At 42.4% G+C, this 20,919-nt stretch overlaps 1 long non-coding RNA gene across 6 annotated transcripts in view; it reads left to right on the top strand.

The window, feature by feature from the left end:
- The window catches only part of LOC110297832 (uncharacterized), a 41,339-nt gene that overhangs the window by 3,036 nt on the left and 17,384 nt on the right, over window positions 1-20,919 (top strand). For 4 of the 6 annotated variants that reach the window (XR_015047865.1, XR_003837141.2, XR_003837139.2 and 1 more), the window contains exons 2-3: window positions 20,041-20,192; window positions 20,437-20,618. This is a non-coding gene — a long non-coding RNA (uncharacterized LOC110297832). Of the gene's footprint in view, window positions 1-18,250; window positions 18,307-20,040; window positions 20,193-20,436; window positions 20,619-20,919 lie in introns of all 6 variants that reach the window. The other 2 variants (XR_015047867.1, XR_015047866.1) reach the window with 2 other exon arrangements.

The following is a 20,919-nucleotide window of genomic DNA, read 5'->3' as shown; positions in this document are numbered from 1 at the left end:
TGGTAGCCATTCCAATCTTGAGGGTCAAAGGTGAGAGATGCACTAACCCTAAAAGGCAGGCCTGCCTGACCGAAAAGGCCAAATCGGGCAGGGCCATGGGGTTAGGGTGAGGGGTGGCGAAACTCCATGGCTCCTCCAGGGTGGGGCCGGGGTGGGGGTTGAAAGCTGGCATGCAGGAGTCCATCACCAAGTGCAGGTTTAAAGTGAAATATTGAAGATTTAAAAACAAGTGTTCAAGGCTTGTGAGACTGGAGTCCTCCTTCTCCCTGTGAATTCCCAAGGCTCTGGTCTTTGTCTTAGAAGGAATGGAGTTTCTGAATGGTGTGAAAAGGACAGAGAGGGTCGCTTCCAATCGATTTTACTTGTCCTTTCTGCCTTTTCGGATCAACGCCCTTCAATGGACACAGAGGTGCTCTTTCAACCAAAAACTTGTGCTACATTTTCTGCCTGTATTGGTGCTAAATACAATAAGCGTCGGGCAGATTTTCTTCTTTTTGCTCTCCAAAGCCAAAGCAAAAGAAAAAAAAAATCATCCAGCCAACCCCCCCCTAATTAAATTGTTTTATATGGACAGTCAAGACAGAGCAATTAAGTATGCATTAGTATAAAGATAGACTCTGCAGATAAGGCGTTTTAGAAAGCCATGGTTATGACAAGAGCGAGGGCATTAAGATATGGGGAGGGGTGCATAGACACAGCCCAGTTGCATCTTCTTCTCTGGGCCCCAGGGGAATGCAAAGGCCCAGGCCTCAGGTGAGGGGAAAACAGGTCAGATGACAACAGGTGGGTGGGTGGTAGCAGTTGAAGACTTGTAGACCCGAACCCCCAAGCTTAAGAGCAGAGAAGCCCCCCTAACCCCCACCCCCCAGGAATGACTGGATAGTCCTCAGTGGCGACAACCAACTCTGGTAATTTAGCAGTCCCAGGTGGCGAAAATCCTAGGATAAGGTGAAGTCGTGCAGTGTCCTACTCTGCATCGAGCTCACTTCCTGGGGTCCCCCCTCCCGCCCCGGTCAAGGTGGGGCTATGTAATCTTGAAGTTGTGTGAGCACGCCCTGGGTAAGCGCTGCCGCCGCCGTAGCTACCTGGACCTCAGCCCTCTAGCTACCGAGAGTAGGCCCCCTCTCAACACTTCACAGCTAAGCGCCTTTTTGCTTCTAAGGAAAGGGGAGTCTGGTGGAGAAGAAAGTAAAGTTCCCACCCGACGACCTGCGCGGTCTGACTGGCAGCAGGAACAAGATGCTGGAGGAGCAGAAAGAGCAGGAGGGGTCGCAGAAAGGGTGGTGGTGGGGAACAGATCTCTAGCTGCTGCAGCAGCTCTGAGCTTCTCCACCTCTTTTAGGCCTTAGGAGGCGTGGGCGGGCGAGGAGCTTCGTGCCCCGAAGGGGACGACCCTCAAAGCAGGGGATGGGGCCTCCCTGCGTGGCTACGCAGGACTCTGATAGGTGGTCCTGGGCCACAGGGTAGCTAGCGCGTCTCACGAGCTCCGGAAAGGGCTCTGAGGTGTCCCGCGCGCCCTAGGGAAGGAATGGGGGAGGTGTGGAGGAGACAGTGGCAATGTGGGCAAGTGACTGAATGTCAAAAGTAAAAAGGTTGAAAAGGCAATTTTCCTGACGCGCTTTGCCCCCCTCACTTCTCCTCTCCCTGGAACTCCTGCCCGGGCTGTAAATCTGCGGCCGGTGGCCAGGACACTGGAAGTCCCCTCGGCGGACCCGAAGGGGCCCCGCCCGCAGAGAGCTCACCTCCCGGTGGGCTCTGCATCGATCCGAAGCCTAGCTGAGGATGTCACCGCACTAAATATTTACTGATCACACACAAATAGCCAGAGCTCGAACGATTTTCCTCTGTGAGGAGAGCGCAGAGAGCAGGGTAAATCATTTTATTAGTGTGGATAAAGCCCAGAGCACACTCCGGGCTGGAGTGTTTTAAGATGTGTCTTCAACGGGATGAAAAGAGTTAGGGAAATCGATACGGAGTGATTAGAAGCCCCCGGGGTGACGAAGGGGGACCTGACTAGCCGGGATTTGGCGGGGCCGAGAGGAAGGAAGCCAGCTCCAAGGGGGACTGCCCGACCATCGCCAGGGAGCTCAAGCGCAGGCCTCGGTCCCTCTGCCCTCGACGGAAAAGGTGGCAGCGCAGCCAGAGATAGGACTCTGCCGCCTGGCTTTGCAAATAGGGCTGAGGCGGCCCCCGCGGGCCGAAGGCTTGGGAGCACGTCCGCTGTACACCCGAGTGGGATGACTAGGTGGCCACCGGAGTTGATGGCTTACGCGAAGCAAGACAAGGACATGTAGTCTGGCCAGGCAGCCTAGGTAGCCAAGGTGTGGCCCCGATGGATTGCTTTCTTCCCTTGCCATTTTGGAGACTCCGTTTAGGTGCCACTCCAGGCTTTTACAACTTTCTTCTCAATCAACCTCCATCTCTCGTCTTATTTAGCATCTCTAAAGAGGACCCAGTAGCCCAGCTCCATCAATGGCTTGACTTTCCCTGCTATCTGCCCAGTGTCCAGGGCGGCCACCGGGTGGCGAGACAACCCACCCCCCTGTGGAATCTGCAGAACAGTGGATTCTAGGTTCGCGGCTCTCAGGCAGGTGGAACGAAGTCTAAGGCCATGGATTAAGGCAGGGGCACCAAAGGAAGTCGGGGGCTGCGGGTTTTTCTTCTCAGCTAAAGGGAATCAGCTTTAGCAGGATCAGGTCCCACCCCAGCCAGTGGGGACCTGTCTAGGACCCAAAGATTAGATACTGGGAACTAAAGTGAAGTTCACGGGGCGTTAGGTAAAATTTACTGGAAGTTAGTAAAAAACCTCCACAAAGCCAAGCAGCAACGTTCTGGTTCCAGAATGGCTTTCACTCTAAAGCGGGAGTCCAGCTACTGTGAACAAACCTTAGAGCTTCGAAAGAGCTGTAAACAACCTAGTAGGCTCTAATTTCTTGGAGGTGGAGGGTTAGGGCACAAGATGAGAAAAAAGAACAAGTCTTTGCCCTTTTCCTGCTTCTGACCTTCAAAGGGGGAGCAGTCTTTCAAAAGAAAGCTGCCTACTGTGTGTATGTGTTTACACGTTTTTTATGTGCATCTGTGTATCAAAGGTGTACCTTCCCATTGCTCAATTTTCTTAGCAGCTTGGGCCATTAAATTCATGCTACCCTGTGTGTCCTTCGGTGCAACAGGAAACATAGCTGAAGACCGAATTAACCGTTTTCTAGAAGGGTTTTTTTTTTTTTTTCAATATGAATCCCGGTGGATTAGAATGGTGTGTCCAGGTGTGAGCCTCCTGCTCCCTCCTTAGTAATCCTCTCATTCCTGCGTTGGAAGCTAGCAGCACCGCTGACCTGGAGGAGTGTCAGTTTAGTCTCCATTAATCCTTCTTGGTCTTGGCTACAGAATGAAGGTTAACTATGCTAAACTGTCCAAAGATTTAAGAAGGGGTGAAAGGAGGGATATAGAAAAAGAAGGAGAAGAAGAAGACGAAGAGGAGGAGGAGGAGGAGGAAGAAGAAAAAGAGAAGATGGTAGAGCCAGGGAGGGAAAGAGAGAAAGGAAATGAGAACAAATGCACTTTTTAGCTTTAAGGGTTTTAGAGCACTTTGCCCGTCTCTTATGTCCCACCCTATCTTCACTGCAATGCCCTGCAAGCAGGGGTTTCTATTCAAAGACAACAGTTTCATCTGTCAAGGCAAACTCCAGGAAGTTGGACTTAGGGGAATAAGAAAATAGGATGGGGTAAATTCCCCCTCCCCTGTTTAACTGATCACCCAAATCGCTCTAACAATATTTTACAATTTGTATATTATTATAATAACATATATATGTATATATGATTATTGTGTGAGAGATTAAGAAAAAAAAACCAAACAAATCCTAAGATATGGTTTACCTTGTTTCATTGAAGCAAAAGCTAATTTAAAATTGTGTCAGCAGCCAAATTATAGCCATAAAGTCTGGATGAGATTAGAAAAATATATTCAGCTGGCTTCCAGTGTGGTGGCATTTCCATGGGTCCCAAGATGAGGGGGTTTGTACAGGAAGGTGCGAGCACGTGGTGGAGGTACCCTCTCAATTTTAGAAGCATCTTGATGGATTAAAGGTTCATACACTCAAACACTAGATAGAGGCTGTCACTCATGTGTACGGTCCTGGAGGCTGGCAGAAGGCAGTGCAAAAAGACTTCTGAATGAGCTTTCTGGATTCAGCAGTGCTGGAAGACAAGCAGAAGCAACTCAGCCAGGGTAATGCTATTATGGCTTGCAAAATCACAGACACTTCAAAGTGCAAGCTTCAGATTTCCAGTTGGAAGCTTTGGCAGGGTATTTAAGCAAACAGTGAACATCTTTTCCCTGATATATTTATTGTAAAATTCAAGGCTATGTAACGTGTGCATGAACACATATTGTGTGTGTGTGCTGTGTGTGTGTATGTGTACTTTCCAGCTCATTAATGACTTAAATCTTAAATACTGGACTATCAACAATGGCACTCCGCATTTTATCAAGCCTGGTATGAACTATTTATGAATTTAATATTAACATTACATTGCAAGTTAACTCCTGCTGAGAGAGTTCCAAAGTCATCTGAGATCATGTGAGCAGCGGTTCTTATTTAGACCTGGACAAAGTCAAGAAGAATGGTTGGACGCTGTATGTTTTCATTCTCAAGAGCCTGTAATGATATCTTTAAAACAAGAGTTAATTTTTACTATGTAAAAAACAAAACAAAACACCTAACTGATAGTATCAAGTGCTATATGAAGGTGTTAGAAAGAAAAATATTCAGAAAAATTAATATTGTTAATTAGCTGCATGAGTGAACTTCAGGCAAATACCAGCAGCACAACAAACGAGGATTCATTTGATTTAAATTCCTTTAACTACACACGCAAAGTCAACTTTAGAAGGAGAAATGGAATGTATGGATTCACTGTTGTTTGTTTATTTGTTTGTTTTTTAGGACGTTTACCCACCCTACTTTCAATACACAGATATAACGAGAATAAGTTGATAGCCAGAAATTGGTAAGCTGCCATAGCAGAGGAATATTATCTATTAATCTAGAGAACATCCAGGTACTTACATTATCAGCTTCATTTGTCCTCTTCAAAGGCCACTTCCTTGAAAATGAGTAGGTACATGTTAAAAATAAATAAATCCTGTACAGAATGTAAAAGGGATTTTTTAAAAAAATCACATTTAAGTTCTTGGTTATGGGAAGTATTATCTTGAGGGCTTGCAAACTGTAGTGTTTGAAAACAAATTGCATTAGCCTCTTTATTTGGAGTATAAGGTAGGGAACAGTAATTTCCCTACCCATCTATTGAAATTTATTATACATTGGTTAATTTTATTTAAGAGATTCCTAAATACATGACTATGATAAATTGACTGAGATACTGTCCTTTAGATACTGTCCTTTAAACATTCAAAGTAAAACTGAAACCATTAAAGGAAAGAAATATTGATTTTAGTGACAGATGTCACACAGGGTATTTCTTGACAGGACCATATCACCTCATATGTCAAATATCAAAGACAAGAAGTTAAAAAATCAAGGCAGCCTATATCTTTGCCTATTATATGTTAACTTATTTAGTCTCAGGGATGCTGCAGTATTCTGTTGCATAGTTTCTTGTTGGTGGTTACATTTCCAAACACTCAAAATAATGTAATGCCCTGAAATTTCAGCATGGGGGATTTTTAAAGTTGTTTGTTTGTTTGTTTTTGATAGTCTTCTCTGATGATAAAGACTTAGCTTATTTACCCATTGATTTTTTTCCCCCTCAGGTGATTTTGGTTAACTTAATGACCTTCAAAATCATGTATTATCTTGCAAAAATCTATATTTCTTATATAAGTTGAAGTGAAATGAGAGCTGTCTTGTCTTTCAAAGAATGTACAGCCCAGTGTTCTTCAGTTACTGACGAGCTAGTGATCATGCCCAGGGTTTGGACAAAAAGGATGCCCTCATCTGCATATTTATATTTATACATAATTTTGTGCACATGTGTGTTACTGCCTGTAGAGGCTATAAAAGGGGACCCAGTACCCAGAGTTATAGGAAGTTGTGAACAACCCCACTTGGGTGCTGGGAATCAAACTCTGATCCTCTGCAAAGGAGGCAAGTGTTCTTAACAACTGAGCCATCTCTCCAGCCCCTGCTTCTTTCTAAACGAGTCTTAAAATCGACACTGATGTAGTGTGGATGAGTGTATGATAGGAAAGCTGGGGACTATCCCTATTAATCTGCAAATGTCTTTTATGTGCTTTAAAGATCAGAATTATCGAGCCCCTTTAAAGAGCAGCAAATAAAGTTTCTAATTATAGACAAGAGATATGATGTTTGCTTTGAGGTTTCAGCAACACAAAAAAGTTTTCCTAATAAGACTGAAGCAACTCTATCTTAGATACATTAAAAGAGGGCATATCTCAGACATGGCTTGGGTTTATGTACTTCTGCCCTATTGCTTCTGATAATAAACTAGATGGCCATTTGTCTTCAGTTACTGTCTTATTTGTTAACGAAGTAAATGTTTGAAATTAAAAATGTTTCCAATGATCTTGCTTATAGAAGTAAAAACATTAGTAAGTATCATCTATATTAAATAATTATATAAATTATATTATTTACTTTAATTAATACTTTATCTTATTAATAATTAAGTTAATAATATATTTATGGGTATAATCATATAAACTATATTGTTTATATAAATTATATTAAATAATGAAATAAAATATTAAGTAATATTTTAATTCAGACTTGTATGTCTAGTCAGTAATGAGCAGTTTAAAGCCTCTTTCCTTCAAACAAAATAAACAAAGTAATACTACATATGGTAGCTAAAAAGAAACCCTACCAAAACAAACAAACAAACAGACAGACAGACAGGAACCCTTAGAATTCAGTTTCTTGGAAATACAGGCACACTGTTTTTACAACTGAATAATTTTTTAAAATGTAATTAATATTTTTACTTATTCATTTCACATCCCCCTCACTGTGCCCCTCCTGATAACCCCCTCCCACAATTCTTCCCCACAATCGAATGCTTAATAAGGTTTTGTTTTGTCTCATCTACTTACCAATATGGTACAGTTCTGCATTATGCAATTTCTGCCTTGGAAATCAAATTGTAACAACATGCCATTGTAGGCCTTTCTGATGAAGGAAACTTTGAAAACCATATCTCCAAAATTTAAAAAAAAAAAGTAACAATTGGCAAGGCAGGTTGGTGTGCCTCACTTTTTTCAGTGATGTCAGAAAGGTCTTCTTTTAAGAAATGACTATACTGTCTTGTTCATCAAATGCAAAATGTGAAATAATAACGGAAGAACCACCGAAGGAAAGATTCTCTTCCATTCTTTATCACTTAGGACCCAACAACAACAAACAAAACAAAGCCTATTCCTCATCTAACTCCAAAAGTGGTCCCCAATACTTGGGAAGGGCTTCTGTGTAACAGCTGGATAACTTCCAGGACTCTCAGTTTCTGAACTTTTCAAAGACACCAGGCAATGGCCAGCCTGGAGGAGGAAACAGGGACCCCACTTAGCTGCAAACTTGAGAAAGTAACTGTTGAAAGTTTCCAAAGGGGGTTTGAAGAGGCAGGGCAGTGAGAGCTGATAGAACCAATTTTATTTTTTTCCAGGCATTTCTAACTTTTATGACTATGTCTCCCCCCACCCCCCCCATCTGTCTTTGTGCCTCCAGGGTCAGGGAAAGAGCAGGGCAGATTCGAGATTGCTTTCAGAGTTTGCCTTCTCTGATGATGGATTACCATGTCAATTTAAACGGCATAGGATTAATTTGTTTCAATGATTTCTCTTTAGGCTGAATGCCAGCCGTTTTCTATCTCTCCCCTTGCTCTTCAGAACCACAACGAGAGAGAGAGAGAGAGAGAGAGAGAGAGAGAGAGAGAGAGAGAGAGAGAGAGAGAGAGAGAGAGATATTCCATATTTTAAGTTGAGAGACAGTAATAGAAATAGACAAGTTGTGTGTGTGTACTGTTGCAACGGTTAGAGGTTTGAGTCCTTTTATCTCTGAAACATACAGTCACTCACATTAAAATGAAATTGGTCCCAACATTTATTCAATAAGCACTTGTCTTGTAGATAATCCACTGCAGAGTGCTTTTGACATATAAGGATTTAATTTCTCTTGGACAAGTTATTAGTACGACACATTTAAGCTAACCACCTACGATGAGGTTATTGAGATCTCTAACAACCTTAAATGCTCATTGTAAAAAATAGTTTGTTTGAGGGAGGGGGGACACTTTTGAGAATTCATAGTTTGCACATGCATACACTAGAGTAATACAGGCAGCCATGCATGTTTGTTCATGTACACAGACAGCTCCCTACTTCACACGACCACATTCAATGCTGCTGAGACAAAAATTCTCCCATTATGCAGATGAATCTTGGCTTTCCAAAAATGGGAATATACAGACTTTTCATTATGAAAGGATTTCTAAAGGACACAAGAAAAAAAAAGCTATTCAAATTCACTTTCTCGGTGAGATCAAATCTATTATGAAGTAGTGCATGGTTCTAGAAAACACTTAGGTACCATCCAAAATCAAGCATCCTCTCCACTCTTCACACACACACACACACACACACACACACACTAAACTCACAGGTAGTTACAGAATGCTGCTGAAAGTAAAAGTGATTTAAGTAAAACGGTGTACCCCAAAGTGTTTATTTTTATTTCCCAGTTTGAAGGGTGCTCTTTCAGCAGACTCAGAAAGATAGGAGAGGGATTCCGATCTGAGGACTGACCATCTTGGGAAAACATGACTGTTCCTAATGGTCTCTCCTTATTTCAGACTCCCCCCCCCCCACATGAAATTTAGCATCATAGTTCAGAATAATAAATTGAATTTGAAATCTGAATACAAATAGATTGTATAGCCTTCTCCTTTCTCTCACCCTCTCAATGCACGGCCGCTCTTTATTTGTATAGCTTCCACTGTCTAAGGACAGACACAATCAGAGTCCAATCAATGGCTGTCAGAACTGAATCTATGCAATTTTAATTTGTAAAAAAAAAAAAAAAGTTGTTGATTGGTAACCTTGTCCTTGTGGGGGAGACTGTGTATCCCTGAGAAAAACAAAATCTTGGAGACTTCTCCTGAGAAATGATGTTACCCATGAGCAGGAAATTCAGGCAAGAAAGGCTAATTGAATAGAGAGAGAGAGAGAATTAGGTTAAAAAAGAGAGTACAATCTAGTATCACATTTTCACTAGTGTAACTTGAAATGAAGGTGTCTTCGAGTCGCCAGCGATGCCAGAACGTTTAGATGTCGGCCACAGATGGGGACACCTATTGAAATGTGTCTGAGGAAGATTAATAGGGCTTGTCACTGTTGGGAAAGCACTGCTTGGCTGTAACTTTCCACAAGCCCAAGATGAATTACCGATGAATACTCACTTATCAACCCCATCACTACCGTTCGACACTAAATCAAATTGAGAAGTTATCTGCAATCAGAAAATTTCTTTTTAAAATAGACGTATACCTTTAAGCCCCAACTCCTTAATAATCACACTCACGAAACAACCCCCCCCCCACCCCACCCTTGGTGCTTCTTCCTTGGCTTATGTTAAATTATAGCTCAATAATGAATATATTTTTAAAGTTCACACACAAACGGACATCTGGTCAGACTGCGAAGTTTGACAGCATTTTAATGAATATGAAGGCTTCTTGGAAATCATCATTTAATATTTCGGCAAATGTGTTCTCTTTTACTTTTTAGATCCCCCCTCCCCGCCCTCTTAGTGGAAAAGAAACGCGAGAGTGGATTTGATGTTGTAAACCCTGTGACTGCACCGTTATCTAATGATCTCCTATAATGAACTTATGAGAATTTTGAGTTTAGGGAGGTAACAGAAGAACAAGATTGAATGCATAATAGTGAGAGATAGCCATGCACAGGTTTTTAATGGTTTAATGATGCTTCATGTAGCTCATGTGGGGAAATATGTTGAGACCTCTATTGGACTATACATGGAGTCTATGATTAAGCTAAACTCAGTCCCCACCTCCACATCTGTATCACCTCTCTTCTCACACAGCATCTCACTCTGTCACTCTGTCACTATGTAGTCCTGGCTGGCCTGAAGCTCAGAGACCATCCTGCCTCTGTCTCACTGCTGCTGTGATTAAAGACCTGAGCCACCACCCTCAGCTTCCAGGTCTCAATTTGAAGGTGATTTATTTGAGAAGCAAGACAAAGTCATTATCTCCTTTTATTATTTATTAATTCTGAGCATTTAGAGTCTTTCCAACCTTGGGCTCATTACGTTTTAATAAAGCCACCCACTGCTGTAGTTTGTAAAGCCCTTCCTATCTGCAGAGTGCCTTACCACGGAGGGTTCATTTCATGTCTACTGAAATTCCATTCAGGAATTTCTTTAAGTTCCCATTTTGCTGATGAGTAAACTGAGGTTGGGTTGTTTAAAGTCAGTGGTGGGGTTAATGGAAACGTAGAATTGGAAACTATGTCACTGTGTCTTTTAGGTTTCATGGATTTTTCTTTCACTCTGAGTCATTATATAAATAGAGATTAAAAGATGGTAACAATGCTAATTGCAGCTAACATCTAATACATACTACACTAATACATACATGACCACTAACCTGTTATTTTATCTCAGCACAGTTTTCCTCTTTGATAGATACTGGTATTATTTCAATAACCCAAGAGAACAAAATGAGGCTTCTGGATTTTAGGAATTGTCTAAAACTCACATTGGGGGGGGGGGAGTGGGGACAATGCAAAGGTCCTTACAGTAGCCTATCCTAGGTCCTGGTGTTTAATTGCAAGAAGCCTTGAATCACACTGAGTGGGACCAAGACATCTCCATTCTTATCCAAATAGGCAAATGTCTCAGATTCTGAGGCAGTGCAAAATAGTTCTTTGTTTTTACTTACTATTTATTTATGTATTTCGTCACAGTGTTTGAGATCAAACCCTAGGGCTTCACACCCTAGGCAGAGAAAGGAATTTACCCCAGAGCTTCATTGCCCAGCCCTGAGTCCTGGCTGTAAAATCCGGTTTTACCAGTTACTCAGTATATGACCTCCATTCATTACATTGACCTTTATTGTCCTCTGAAAATTGGGATGATCAGATCCAGTGTACCAGACTATGGTGTTTCGGTGTACTTTTCTCATTCCTGAGAGTGAGGAGAGGAACCAAGACACAGGAACCATGTCTGAGGTGAGGGCTAGGTCTATCCATCCATTTTGCCTCTAAAGAGCATGGAGTAGCCATTCCTCCATAACTTGTAGGGATGGACCGATGCATGCTCAGGTGTTTCCCCCCAAAACAGCAGGGTATTTGTCTGCAATTTACACACAGCCTCGGCTTATTTGGAATCAGCTCCAAATTCTTCATAATTTTTATTAATCCAATAAAAATCCTCAGTAGAGCGTTATACTATATAGCTTAAGAAATAAATATGTCCTGCCTTCTTTCCTTCCCTCTCTCCCTCCCTCTCTCCCTCCCTCCCTCCCTCCTTCCCTCCCTCCTTCCCTCCCCTCTTCCTATCTGTTTGTCTCTATTTTCAGACAAGGTCTCAGGTTCAGACTGGTCTCTAATTCACAGTCCTCTGCCCTGGGCCTCCTGAATACACCAGATTTAATATGTTAAAGTTACATTGTGAACTTTGGTTGTTTGAACTCTGTGCTAGAGTGGGCTCAGTAATCTCTAAGCAGGGCAGGTTGCTTAGAACACCATAATATTTAAAATGGTTGAGGAAAACCTTCGGCTACTTTATTTTCCAGACAGAATTAACATGAGTCCAGGTCTGGAGAGGCATGGGGGAATTTACTCAGCTAATTGGTTACAACACTGACATGAACCCCTTTTTTTTGGCCCCCAAACCATGAATCAATACATCTCTGAAAATATCATTTCTCATTATGCTTCCTGTTTAACCAGTACCCCTGGTTATTTCTTCATTATAGTGTGTGTGTGTGTGTGTGTGTGTGTGTGTGTGTGAGAGAGAGAGAGAGAGAGAGAGAGAGAGGTGATACTTTGTGTAAGTTGTTACTGATTGTAACGAGAAAAAAATTTTTCTAAATCTCTGTCACAATCATTTCTTGTAAAACTTACAAAGCTAACCAGCTAGATAGCTGGAGTTTTGGTAAGGCATCCTACAAGAATTCTTAGTCAACAAGGTGTGGCAGGACATTCCTGAGATCCCAGTCCTCTGGAGGTGGAGACGGAGAGGAGATCAGCAGTTCAAGGTCACACCCTCAGCTATATAGCCCAGCCACCCTGGGCTACCTGAGAGCCTTGTGTGCAAAAGCAAAGAAGCAAGGAAAAATAACCTCCCATTTCTATTAGATCTCCGCAGTACTTCATCCAGTGAGTACCTGTTGCAGACCATCTCCTCTGATGGTTCCCCAGCAAGAGAAGCACACCTTTTAAATCTCCCCTCCCCCGCCCCCCCCCCCCCATCCCACATTATCTTTGCTTGGTCATTGCTTGCTTTGGGACAATGCATCTGGGTTTCATCAGAAGTTACAAGACAAAAATGTGCATTATTAAGAAATATAAATATTTTCAGTAGCAATTAAAGGGATGAAAGATAGATTCGGCCGGTAGATTAGACGTAATTTGAAGCGTCTTGTTCTAATGAGAGCTACTGGGATCTAAAGTCAGGAGCTGGCCTGCCTACCAGTTAGAAAGCCCAAAAGCATTCGAGTAATCTGTCAGTGAATCTCATTCACGATATATCCAGACACTTTTTTTTTTTTGCTTGCCAATCTGTGGGTTAAAATTCCTTCCTTACTCCCCTTAGGGATATGTAATAGTCACCTTTGAGAAATCATGACTAATTCTTTCTCTTCTTCAGCGTTTAGAAGGGAGTACCTCCCTTTTCACAACTCGGAAGTTGGCTTAGCATTAACTTTCATAAGAACATGTTGGCCCGGAGGCATCTGTATTACAGTATCTTTCTTGGCTTAATAAAAGGTATCACATTATCTACCTGGTCAATCTCTATTGGCTTTCAAAATTGAGACATGGAAAAACCTAATAAGCCTCATTAGGATATCTGGTTTAAAAAAAAAAGGCAGCCTCATTTAGAGCATTACTCAACAGAGCTGGGTGGCCGGGATTTGATGCAGGTATTCCTAGTTTGGTAGTTCTAAATAAATAAATAAATAAATAAATAAATAAGGTGGGGGTGGGGAGGGCTGGTGCCTAATATATACGTGGAATTTTAATACACAAGGGATCAAAACCTGATTCTTGTATTTTGTTTTTCTTTTCTTTCTTTCTTCCCTTTAATCCCACCTTTTGTCCCCATGGCTGTGTGTGAGAGAGATGGCTTGATTTCCTTGAGATGCTTCACCCATCCACAGCTGGAAGTCCAAAGAGGACCAAAAAAGTCTTTAAAATCAACACAAGTCCGGGAGCCTGAGAGAACAAGTTTTCCTTTGTAGTGGGGATAGTATTATTTGCTGTAGGTTTTTTTTTTCTTTTTCTTTTTCTTTTTTTTTTTTTGATATACATTCTAAATTAGGCCTGCAAAGGCATGCTTCATCTTTAATTCATCACTCTCAGCTGAAAGAGATTAGCAATGTCTAGCACGCACCCCTCGGATGGTGCTGACCTCATCAAGTATGGCCTGAAATTAATTAGCCTCATTCATTCCAAATGGAAAAGGATAATGGCGCAGCGTCTCGGCGATGACCATCACACATTGTATGCAGCATATTTAAAAGGCCTCTATTTTCAAACCATGTAGATTAAAATTCTTTCCAGAGCTCACAATATGCCTGAGTTATCAAGGACCTAAGAAGAGAGCCCAGTTGGTTTTGTGCATGCCACCGTGTGCCCGAGGAGTAGCGCATGCGGGCTTGTGTATTGCACAGGTCTTTTCCCTGGTCCTGTTAGCTAGGTCCCCTCTCAGCTGGTTTGTTTTCCAGAATCTCTCACACCTGGAGTACTTGACTAGCAAAAAACCTTGACATTCAACCCTGCGTTAAATGACCTGGTAGCCCAGAATGCTACGTGCACAGTTTTGATTGCCAGTCAGAAGAAAATTCCAGAAGAAAGGCTGCAGCTATTTTTCACCACGATTCTAGTCGGTCTCCAATTTGGACACAGAAAAGCTCCTTAAAGAGAGAGTGAACTTTTATGAGTTATTTTTGAGCTTTCAATGTCTTTTCCCAGTCTTTACTGTTTTGATCGTATTTTAAAATATGACCGAGGATCATGCTAGAAGACCAAATCCCTTCAATTTACCATCTTACTAAGATTAGCTGATTTTTTCCCCCTTCTGGGGATTGACTAAGAGAGGCCAAATTTTTGAATATCAAAACCGCTTTCTTTTCGAGCCAAAAAAAATCTTGACTAGAGTTCTTTGGGATCCTCAAAGACATTGTAAAGTTTATTTTTATGAACAGTAGTTTGGGACTATAGATCAGAAGAAGAAAGAACCCTTGACTTTCGTGCTTTTGGTTTTTAATTTTTAAATAGTATGAAATATAGTCAGTTTCTGAAAAGGTAACGGTAGTATTTGAGGGGCTAGAATCTTTACATAGCGCACATTTCTCAAGAAAAGGATTATCCCAGAATAACTTTTGTTTGGTGAAAGAAAGAAATAGATCTTCAGTGTAATTTAGCAGCAAAGCTTCCATTTAACATCAAGAACCAAACTTGTAGTTTTAGGGAAATGATCTTTTCGGGGCTCTTTGATGTCCTAAAGCTTTATCCATGTCATTTAAGATTAGTTTATCTTATGATACAGCAAAAGTTGGAAGCTGGCTTCTCCTTTGTTTATAGACAGAAGAGGTGGAGATTTCTCCCAGCTTGCTTCTTGCTCATCAGTACACAAGAAGCCCTCTTTATGTAATGGTCAGCATGCTGTCTCTGTACAGAAGCTCACCAAGTAGGAACTGTGCGCCTATCATTCGGACGTAAAGGATTTACCTTTAAACATTCCCAATTGTCTAGCATAGGAATGGAGGAAATTAAATCCAGGGGGGGGGTAAGGTATGAAAAACAAAGAGGGAAAAGCGCATACACATTTGATTTTGAGGGCACAGTTTAACCGAACCCAGGATGAGCATTGATGTGCTGGGGAACTTCAAAGGGAAGAGAATTAGACAAACTGCAAATTACCCTCTAGGTGACTTGGAATGCCATGGTAAATAAACACAACTGGAAATACAAGGAGATGTTCTCCAGCAGTAGTGCCTCGCTGAAACATGCGCTCTGTACTGTGTTTTCTGAATAGTAAAACTGGTGTTATATTTACCATTGAGACAAGAGGATGCGAGCGTTCTGTACACTGTAGCTTCTGTACGTAAAGTGCCTCGCATATTTCACTTAAGATATTATATTTTTTTAGTCAACAGAGGTAAAGATAGCAGCCATGCCCTAAACATAAGGATTGGCTATGTGAAATGTGAGTTCATTCCAATGGAAAACTCACAGTAGGGCTTCAGGCTAACTGAAGACCCATGTGGAACCACAAAGTGTTACTCTTGGGCATTTGAAAGTGGAATAGAAGGCCATTAAAATCCTTTTCAGATCCACACCTCCACTTTTCACATCCACACCTCCACTCAGTATCATGGATGTAAGTCGCAGTTGTTGTCTGGGTTCATGATGAAAGTTTGAGGCCACTTTAGCTGATGATGTCTGCAAGATAGGTCAGGCTAGCCAGAACTGGAAGGTGTTTTGGGAATGTCTTTGACTTGCTTTGTCTTCCTTGACATTCACTGGGACACGGTGAGAAGAATGGTATATATGAAGAGACTTTCAGTGACAGATGTGGGAACAGCTGAAGAAGAACACCCAGAGAGGAAGTCGTAGTCTTCTGGTTGCTAAATATGCCTGTCATTTTGTGTCTGAACCCAGGAATTTGCACACGCTTGGGTGATCATTCTGCAATAGAGCGAAACCTCCAGTCCACAGAAAATTGTTTTTAGTAAGGGAACATGGATGAAGAATTATTGGCTACCTTCTACAGGGTACTTAATAAGCAAAGGCCCTCTGCTAAGCTGTGCGTTAAGGAAGCTCAGTTTCTCACCACAGTGCCAGACAGGCATTGCTGTTTCCACTCCTCAGGTGAAGGTGCTAGAGCACAGGGATGCTATAGGAGTCACTCAAGATCACACTGCTTATAAAAATGACCTAATTCAGCAATGTCCCATTTTGTCTCTCAGTGCTTCTGTCCAATGCTAGACTGCTCATCAAAATAAAATGTAATTGTGGTGTTTGCAAAACAAACTGCTATGGACTGTGCACGAGAGAATTAACCCCCTATTTCTGGACAAGCAAAGGCAGTAGGGAGTACTGAGGAGAATTTGGGGGGCATGGCAGGGAACCTTAACAAGGAGAAGTTGTCCCATCTCATCTTCTGATCCCTCAGGTCGGAAGGACTTGGTTTCCCAATCCTCCCATGGTCCTCTGATCTGCTACCTGGCAAACTGGATTAGTTAGATACATGATTTGAGAGAGAGAGAGAAGTTGGAGGGTGGGAGGGAGGGGGTGAGAAGGAGGGAGGAAGAGAGAGAGAGAGAGAGAGAGAGAGAGAGAGGCGTTTAAAGAAAAAGGTTTAAAAAGGTCACAGCAAAAGATTGACTTGAAAAGAAAGATCAGAAGGAGAGAATGGGCAGACTATTTAAACAATATTTAACAGAGTTGGGGTACACACTCTGGTGATATTCAGAAGAAAATGTGGCCAGGGAAGTTTTGAAGAAGCAGGAAGGAAGGTCTAAGGCGGGGTGGGGGGGTGGGGAGGGGAGAAGAAAAAAAAAACAAGCAAGCAAACAAACAAACAAACACATTAAAAATTCTCTGAGATTTTATTACTGCCTTTAGTCACAAAGGATGTCATACTCCCCACCCCTGCCCTTTTTCTACTGAAGTTTAAGCTAAAGATTTCCCAGTATAAAGAAATGTCATCTCTTACGCTGTGTAGGTTGCAGCTTTAGCTGGCCTAGCAAATGTGATTTGCGAAATGTTTTCTCTCTTATAGTAATATATGACCTGCCCTTATATCTTTTCTGGCCGGTGTCTTTTATCTCATTTAATGTCGCACCGAATTTGCCTGCAGATATGGAAACAGGGCTCAAAGTGATGGAGCCAGCCCTCCATCAGGCAGCCTAAATCACTAAAGAGTCCTTTCCAGTCTTTCCCCACACTGTCTTCCTCACACAGTGTGAGTGGCACAATTGGAACCTGAAAATGACGTCACAGAACAACTGTCTAAAGCCTAAGTTGTGATGGTGCACACTGGTAACCGTTGTCTATTATGCTAGGCTGGAGTTCAGGTTTGCTCTGAAACCTGTCTATTGTCTTGCCGGTATCTTTCAGTCTCTGCAGCTTATGCAAAAACTGTTTGAGGCCGGGCAGTGGTGGTGCACGCCTTTAATCCCAGCACTTGGGAGGCAGAGGCAGGTGGATTTCTGAGTTCGAGGCCAGCCTGGTCTACAGAGTGGGTTCCAGGACAGCCAGGGCTATACAGAGAAACCTTGTCTCAAAAACAAAACAAAACAAAACGAAACAAAACAAAACACTGTTTGCGTAGCTTGAACCCACACTTCTGCCTGCTGGGACTGGGAGACAACACAAGAAAGGTGTTTGAGCGTAAGGAAAGAAAGTGGAATCTACCAAAAGGCTCCCACAGCCACCTGCGTCTTCGCCCGGCTGTTTCCAGGGATCATAGTACTGGTGAAAAGGTTGAATTGACACTCCAAACTGTTCCTCTGCCAATTGAGGCCGAATTCCAGATTCCCTAAAAAGCATGTAAAGTTTCTATCTGGAAAGAGGCAACTGCATTTAGGAGCAATTGCCCAGATTAGGAGGCCAGAGTGATTTGTTTACACTTTGTAGCCCAGGGCCCTTCGGCTCTGGTCCACAAGCAGGAGATTGTAAAAGGCAAGGAATTTCAGCCTAATGCTGACTTCCCTCTCTTGACCTGTGTGTCAGAGCCAAAGAAAAGCAGATAGAAAGCCCTGTTGTCACTTGCAAGCAAGTGTCCAAGCAAGTAGGACACAGAACGTTGTGTTCTAGGTAAAGGAGTTGACACAGAGGTCCCCCTGCAGTGAAGACACGGGTCAAGTCCGACTGTAACTGTTGTATCAGGATGCAGTTACTCTGGTGGATGTGTCTCAAAAATGATGTTTGCAAAACAAATTAGGAAGTAAGATTTCCCTGACACCTTCTGTTTAATCAGGACAACGCTTTGATTTAACTTTGCTTCTGAATACATTACAGGTTAATCAGTGACCAAGGGAAGATAGAGAGGTTATCACTATGCAAACTGTGCCAAGGTGAGTGTTTTGAAAAATTAGGTGGCAAATCCGAAGATTTTATTTTTTATTATCTTTATTTTTTTTTTTTTTCACCGAGACAAGGTCTCATCTCATGTGGCACTGGCTCGCCTAGAACTTGCTCTGTAGACCAAGAAGACTTGAACTCACAGAGCTAGGCCTGTTTCTACCTCCCAAGTGCTCAGACTAAGGGTGTGGGCCATAGTGCCTGGCAAATACAGACATCTTAGCCAAAATAGAACCATCTAGAACAGTTGGTCTAAACTCTGAAGTTGACAGTGGCTAAACTGTATGAGATTGAAATGCAGGCTCCTCCCCCTTTAGAGGACGAACTGTTCCCATTTTTTTTTTCAGAACTTTGGTAATTTCAAAATTGTTTGAAGGTACTTACCTTTTCTTAATGTAATCCCGAGGCTAGTGGCCTGACCTTGCTTGTTGAAATGTGCACAGAGGTGAGGAAGCATGGAGAATGGGAAGTATCCATCACAGAAGAAGAGGCCTTCCAACTGTAGCAGGGCTGAGGAGACAGGAAGTGTCACCTGTGCTCGCAATGCCTGCATGCAGGAGTTTTAAACCAGACTACACTAAATATCTCTGGTAGCCTGAGAAGCTGGAAACAACCACAGGAAGAGGCTGAAGTCTTCTTTCTAAAGCTCCCCCCACCCCCCACCCCCGCTCGCCAGTTGTTTGAAATATCAGTAGCTTTTCTGCTGATAGTTAAAACATTTATTTTGTGTTCCAGGCATTCGTGGTGGTGCATACCTTCAATCCCCAGCATTTGAGAGGGAACTTTTGGGATAAGCTCACTTTCCAACCTCACTGAATCAGCGTCTCTCTCATTTCTGTTACTACATTATGCACTACTGGCTACATGGCTTCTGGGTGATTCTCCTGTCTCTGCTTTCCATCTCCCGGCAAGAGTGTTTGGGTTACAGTCGTATGCACACAGGTTTTTACTCCGGGACCAACTGAAATTAGACAGTCAGGCTTGCAGGGGTAGCAATTTTATCTGCTGAACTGTCTACCTAGCCCTCTAAAGTCATTGAAAGATGGACTTAGATGAGATACTGGAGAAATAGTTTAGCAAATAGGAGAGCTTTTTGCTCTGCATCTTAAACATTTTGACCCAAGTTTAGTTCCAGCACACATGCTGGAGCAACTGCAGCCTCTAACGCTGGCAGGAACTTGCATACAAGTGCACATAGCCTCACACAGACATATGCATGTACACAATAAAAAACCATAAAAATAAATGCTGAACTAAGAAACTTAGACTGAAGCTGTGACATGGACTCTGAGGCATTTTGATCCCATCATCCAGCAACATTGAAGGCAACCAAGAGGGTACCACTCTAGTCCAACTTACAAAACTGCTCACAAAACCTCAACTTCTTCCATGTTGGCTCTTTCTGATTCTGGCTTATCTCAACAATTTACCATATTTTACAAGGTCAGAGCCCCTGACATTCACAATTAGCTTCCAAATTAACTTAGAAATGATAGTAAGCGCTCAGCTAAATGATAGGGTGGTCACTGGGGACCAGGCCAATTTCCTAGAATAAGGTTAGGACTGAGTTGTTGCATGGCAATGTGTGGATCACATCAAAGACTGAGTAGGAATTCCTTGTGATACCAGAGATAGGACCTACAGTTCTGCATGCTTATGTAGCCTGCTGACCTTGCTTTACCTGTAAACCAGATAACCTTTAAGTAATGTTTTTGTTTGCATTTAAGGTTCTGTAACAATCAAGAACACGTGAACACCTACCTGTGGGAGGAGGCTTGGGGGCACACTGTTTCTGGTGCCTGCTGAAGCCAGCATTCTGGAGATGGACAGCCGTTCAAGGAAATGAAGGGAGATTTTGTAAATTGCAGATTCTAAGCAGGTAACTTACATGTGTGAAGGCCTGGACCAAGTCAGCTAGATAGAGGAGAAGGCACCATTTTTAGAAATGCTTGATTATTGACAGCTTTGATTGTGAATGGGAGCAGAAATCATACTGGGTGGGATTCTGTCCTCAGCGGCATCATTTTTACCCTAAGAGAAACTTCAGTACTTAAAGATAACAGACACACTTCCTAACCCAGGGCTTTTGTTTTACTGGATCCATTTTCTGGATTCCTACACAGGACAAGGACTGTTGCTTCCCTGAATTGGCCTGCTTTCCCAGAGTATCTTAAAAGGTCTCTTGAAACAAATAAAATCCTCAGAACTTCTGGGACTATCACAGACAGTGTCCTGTTACTGGCTTTAAACAGTCCCTCATGAGGAAGAAGCCCTATATCCTGAAGTCAGATGTCAATCATCCTGGGTATGTACAGGGGATTTAATGCTTTTAAGAATGTTTCATGTTTATCCCCATTAAATTTCAGTTTGCTTTGGATTTTTGGGAGCTCTGGGAATCTATCACTCTCAACTTTTGTTGCTTTATAGACTGACTAGCACTAATTTCCCCCTCCATAGTTCCACTCAATTACTGAACTAAATTTTGACCATTTCAGGGATTCTGGAGTTTCTGAGGTTACTATGGGAAAAATTAGTGCATTCTTATTCTGTCAGCTCGTAAGCCGTGGATAATACAATGTTCTCCAAGGCGAGATTAGCCTCTTCTC

The sequence above is a fragment of the Mus caroli genome, unplaced genomic scaffold, assembly GCF_978045245.1.
Source record: "Mus caroli unplaced genomic scaffold, Mus_caroli_1 scaffold_8, whole genome shotgun sequence".
Taxonomy (NCBI): Eukaryota; Metazoa; Chordata; class Mammalia; order Rodentia; family Muridae; genus Mus; species Mus caroli.
This window is presented reverse-complemented; position numbering and strand designations above follow the sequence as displayed.